Source organism: Camellia sinensis, chromosome 13 (assembly GCF_055761805.1).
Source record: "Camellia sinensis isolate YWXY chromosome 13, ASM5576180v1, whole genome shotgun sequence".
Classification (NCBI taxonomy): Eukaryota; Viridiplantae; Streptophyta; class Magnoliopsida; order Ericales; family Theaceae; genus Camellia; species Camellia sinensis.
The window spans coordinates 23,566,149-23,571,922 of NC_138973.1; the positions used below are offsets into that span (position 1 = coordinate 23,566,149).

General features: G+C 34.7%; 1 pseudogene; it reads right to left on the reverse strand.

Annotated features, from left to right (window-relative positions):
* Positions 1 to 3,914: 3,914 nt before the first annotated feature.
* Positions 3,915 to 5,028, reverse strand: LOC114298731 (5-OH-xanthotoxin synthase pseudogene; annotated as a pseudogene).
* Positions 5,029 to 5,774: the final 746 nt, after the last annotated feature.

Here is a 5,774-nt window from a genome sequence, read left to right on the forward strand (position 1 = left end):
AGACGATTGCACAACACCAGATGTCACGCCCCACTTTTTATTACTCGAAATATTACCAATTTCATTTACTTAATTCCATTTCAGAGATAACATGCGGAAATAAACTCGTATATTCAACTTGTAGAAGTGAATAACATTGCTCTCATTCGTATGCAAGTAAATACAACATGAGTACACTAAATAAATTGCCCTTGGGCTTACATCATTAAAGTCAAGAAGAAGGGTATAACCCTTTTTACATAAATGGCATTCCGCCAACACAAAAGAGGCCCCGTGGCCAACAAATAAGAAGATCCAAAACCTTGTAGAACATCCTGGCTATCACCTGAAAAAGATTCAACAACGTGGGATGAACATATAGTCCAGTAGGGATCTCAACATGATCTCCAACAATAACAACTTACAGATAGCTATGATCATGAATGTTCATTCTCATACTAGAATAGTAATGTGGCAGTTTATACAAAATATACATAAGTATGAACTTTTTTCGAAAACAGCCATTTCATTAGACGCTATAAGCGGTTCATCTTTATTTCCTTTTCATTACCCATTTCCACAAACTTTCATGACAATAACAGTTCTAGAAAACAATTTCACCAAGCCCATTACTCTTCCCCCATTTTCCGTACTTACAACAAAATGACCTTTTTTGAAAACATGTTCACAAATACCCCATTTTCCTTCACACTTTCCAAAATCTCAAAATGGCATTTTGGTTTGTTCCCAATACATTCATATCAATACATGCATGCCTTAAATAAAAGGGAAATAACAAATCATCAACATGTATATAATCCACAAATGAGGCAGCTCGGCCTTTCAAAACTGTAACCATCGCAACCCATAACATACTTAGATACACTGACGATAACAATTAAAACTCTGCTCTACCGGCTATATGCACAGTAAGCTAAGGAAGCGATAAGCGAGATAATAACTCATTTTAAACATTTCATACCTCATAATAGATACACATTTTAGTACTGTATCAATCTCAGATAAAAACACTTCCATACTTCACAAATGATACACATTTTAGTGTTGTATCAATAACATGTAAAAACACTTCCAATATCAATAAGCACACATATAGTGGTGCTAATGGAGTCCATCTCCTATCTCCTCCCAAACAAAATCCGGTTTAGAGGTCCATCCCCTATCTTCCCCTAAACCGTTGAGTAACCAAAACACTTCTATACTTCACAAATGATACACATTTTAGTGCTGTATCAATATCAAACAGTTTCCGGTTTAGAGGTCCATCCCCTATCTTCCCCTAAACCGTGGAGTACATCCCCTATCTCCTCCCACACAACACAATGTATATAAACAATTATCATATACAAATTCCTCAATACAACAAAGCATCAATAACAAGTGTAATACATACACATAAACCATTCAATAATGTTTACCCAACACAAGTGTAATGCATGCATCACAATTCAACACAACAATGTCATCCTCCACCGATGACCAAGGACAAAACCTCGAGATGCATGTATTCAGTACACCTAATAAAAGAGACTCAACTCTCAAGCAATCTTTAAACCCAACAACGACACTAGTACGATAGGTAAGGATAAAACCCCCAAATGTGTGTATTCAACACTCATGATACAATAGTTCAATTCTCAAATTTATTTTCTGAGACTCACATAGAGTTAACATTTCATTTACCATTTTCAAGATCAACTTTCATAATTTTTCAAGTCAACATGTTCCATCACTTATTCCAAAAACACTTTTTCCTTTTTACAAAACCAATTACATTCTCTTCATTTTACAAAATCATTTCCATGGATAATAAGCTATAACCCAACTTGATTCATTACGTTCATTTCAAAATAACTCCAATACCATAATTAATCCTTTAACTGATAACACCTTCTACACAACTCATATTAACAATAGAAATTTACCAACATTGTTCAACCATAAACCCTTTTTATTTTACCAAATCAAAATATAATTTAGGGCTTTCGCTTCTTTCAATAATATCATGCTAATTTTATTCTCTAATTAGTCCAAACCACAGTCAATGATAACAAAACCATTCTCAAACAACCAACCCTAGGTTCCCCTCATGATTTTAAAACAAATCCAACACGGATATGATTTTCATGCAATACAAAATTACCACATGTCTATCTATAGACGGAGTATTGAAAAAGAACAAAGAAATCCCTACCTCAAATGGAGAAGATGAAGGCCAAAAACCAAAGTGCTCCATATCGCCAAACTTTCATATTAAAATGAAGATCAAGGGAAGCTCCACACTCAATACAAAGGAACTAGGGTAGAAGATCACTAGAACTAGATGTATTTATAGAGAGAAGATGTAGTCTATAGAGAGAAACTCTCAAGTTATTCATTCAATGAACTTCATTAAATTGATTAATGTATCTCATATATTCATGATACATAATGCATCTTCTATATTAATGAATTCATTAGATAGATTAATGTATCTTACATATTCATAATAGAAACATAATGCATCTCTAAGATCCATTCATAATAAATCCATCACATTCAATGTATTAGCATTAGTCTTCTATACATTGCATAAATAGATATCAATGATTAGTCACCATCTAATTGATGTACATATATCTTACTAATGAGATGAATCTAGTATAATCATGCATAATCTTTGAAAAGTTGACATATATTACAATTAAACAATGAAGGTAAAATCGGGATCGCTATACCAGAGGACTTCACTCACTGCTAAACCTAAATGGATCCCATTTGAATCAAAAATCGGGTTTAAGCTCTTCGAGATTAAGTTCAACGACATATCCACCAATGATGAAAACGTTCCAACTACATTTCACTTTGGAGCGGAGATTGAAGCTTGTGATGTCTTGGCTGTGAGAAGCTCTAATCATGTAACGCCCTCAAAATAATAACATTAAACCCATCAAATAAGACATTCATTGACATAAGAAATAACCACATTCTTCTATTCAACAGAGTTTCATTACAAAAGTATTACATGTTAACAACAAAAGCAAATGCCCTATGGGCTTACAGCTTTCCAAGTTAACACTTGGATACAACAAAAGAGTGCTAACTCATTTACACATTAAGCCCTTGGCTTGAATTTACATGTAATACATTAAAATAAACAAAACGACAAAAGTATGTCCGCCACTAGCCTCCCAAGCTATGTCCTTGGAGGTGGCATGCTACCTGTACCTGAAAATGAGATTCCCATATAGGGTGAGCCACAGCCCAGTAGAAATACACTAAACTAACCATGAACAATGACTAAAAGATTAGCAATTGATAGATGGCCAACACTGATAAATTCATATAAATCACATATTTATGTCATACGACTTATGAGTCTAAGTTACTTTTCATCTTCCCTTTTTCAACAGATAAGCATATTAGCTCTATCATCATCTCAACAGATATGTATAAAAACTATATCCCACATTCACAGATAAGCATATAAGCTATATCCACACTTCACAAAGATAAGCATATGAGCTCTATCTTTACTTCTCTAGACAAGCATATGAGCTGTATCTACGGAGTTCATCCCCTATCTTCTCCCAACACTATCCGGTTTAGAGGTACATCCCCTATCTTCCCCTAAACCGCGGAGTACATCCCCCATCTCCTCCTCTACACATAACGTATACAAACACATTGGTTCTATATACAATCACTCAATACATACAGTTAATGTATTCTATCAACCGTCAAATTCCATGACACATCTATATACAATCACTCAATACATACCCATCTATGATGCACTTGTCAATTGCTTGTCGTGGCGAAAGTGGAATGGGTGGGTATAGTCTCTTTGCTTCCTTTATCACTGATTTAAGATAAGGAAGCTTTAGAACATCATCTTCATCCACCATATATATATTTCTTTCCTATCAACTTTCTTACTTTTCATTAACTTTCTTCATCACTTTGGGATTTTTCATCAATGCAATCATCACCCAAACCACGGCTGCTACACCTGTGTCTGCTCCACTGGCAAATATATTCTACAAAGAAAGTTCAAAAATTAATTGATATATATATAGGTTTTGAATGAAGTGGGAAATTGGACTTGTAAGCATATACTGAGAGAGGATAAATTGAAATTTGGGCTACTAAATTTTTTTTGGACATTTTAGTAGTGTTAGTCACCAACTCAAACTCACCATGAGGACTGCTTTAATGTGATCCAAAGTGAGATCAATTGGAGGGAACTGATCATTTCTCAGTTGAAGTAAGATGTCAAGAATGTCCTCTTGCATGAATTCAGTCCTCTTTGGATTGAGATGATCATCAATGAGGTCTTGATAGAACAAATCCAATTCCTTGAAATTCTTCTCTAGCCTAGCACACATTCCAGTGACTACCCATCAAAGGAAAATAATCAGAAACAAAGAAGCTTCCCATCATTGCCTGAGCTTCATTAAGAAGTCCATGAAATCTACTTCTTTCAAACCCTTCACTTTCCTCGTACCTTTTCTCAAATGGCACTCTGCAAATCAATGTGATTGTAAGAGACATCACTACCTCACTCAAATTAACAACCTTTGATGAATCCGCAAGTTGGGATATTTTCTTCACCATCCTTGAAACCTTGTCTTCGCGAATGAGCCGAAAGGATTGGACTCTCTTGGAGCTAAAAAGATGAACAAAGATCTTTCTCATCTCTCTCCACAAGTCGTTGTAAGGTGAGAACGCCACGTCTAAGCCATTGTCTGAGCAAGCTTGGTCTGCCTGAAAATGCGAGGTCATGGGTTTTCATGACGTGTTTCACCAGGGTTGGAACAAAGCCAAGTCGAAGGGACATGAGAGGACCATGTTCTTGAGCTAGTTGGTATAGGTAGCTGTGTGGTGCTGATGAGTTAAGGATGATTTGGTGTAAGTTTCCGGTGAAGGGAAGTCCCGGAGGACCTGGTGGTGGACGAGGTGTTTGTCTATTTGTTGTTATGTGTTTGATGAAGAAGGAAATAATAGTAGAATTGGAAGAGCTAGAAGGAAAAGAAGAAGAATTAACATGGTTAGTTGAGTTGTTGCAAGTGTTTGCTAGATACAGTAAGGATGTGAGAAAGATAGTCCTTTTATAAACCTCTTCCAAGATCCATGTATGAAAAATGGATTGCCACCCAAAACTGCGGACAAATTGTTTAGGTGGACAAAAATTTTATGACCATTAGATTAATTTATTTATTTTTTAAATCATTGATGATTTATATATTGAAATGTAAAAAAATAAACGAAATGGATTATGAAAGTGGGACTCGTAATAGGCCTCACGACTGGGACTGATGGTACAGTCTACTTTAGTATACATTAGATTGGAGAGGAACTGAGTTTTAAAATTGAATCTCAATCGCGCATTAATTTTTTGGATATGTTTTTAATTCTGTGTACATATCTTTAGTGTTAAATGTAGCCCACACTACACTCAAATAAATAGTCACAAAATATGAGTAATTATCTTGTTTTTTTCAAAATGCCACATCGACTATATACTCGTCTAATAATAAATATCTATATACTCACACGGTCCGCGAAATAAAAATACTAATTGGCAAATTATGAAATATTATTAGTTTGAAAACACAATCACTTCACAGTGTTTTGTACCTACGTAATAATTTTGGCACAAAATGTACTCTCTTTTTGTAATTTTTTATATTCTAATTTTGTGAGGATAGTATTTATTTTGTTGGTGACATTAAATAATTGCAAAAAAATAAAATGGACATGATTTGTCTTAGAAATGATACGAATTCTCGTTA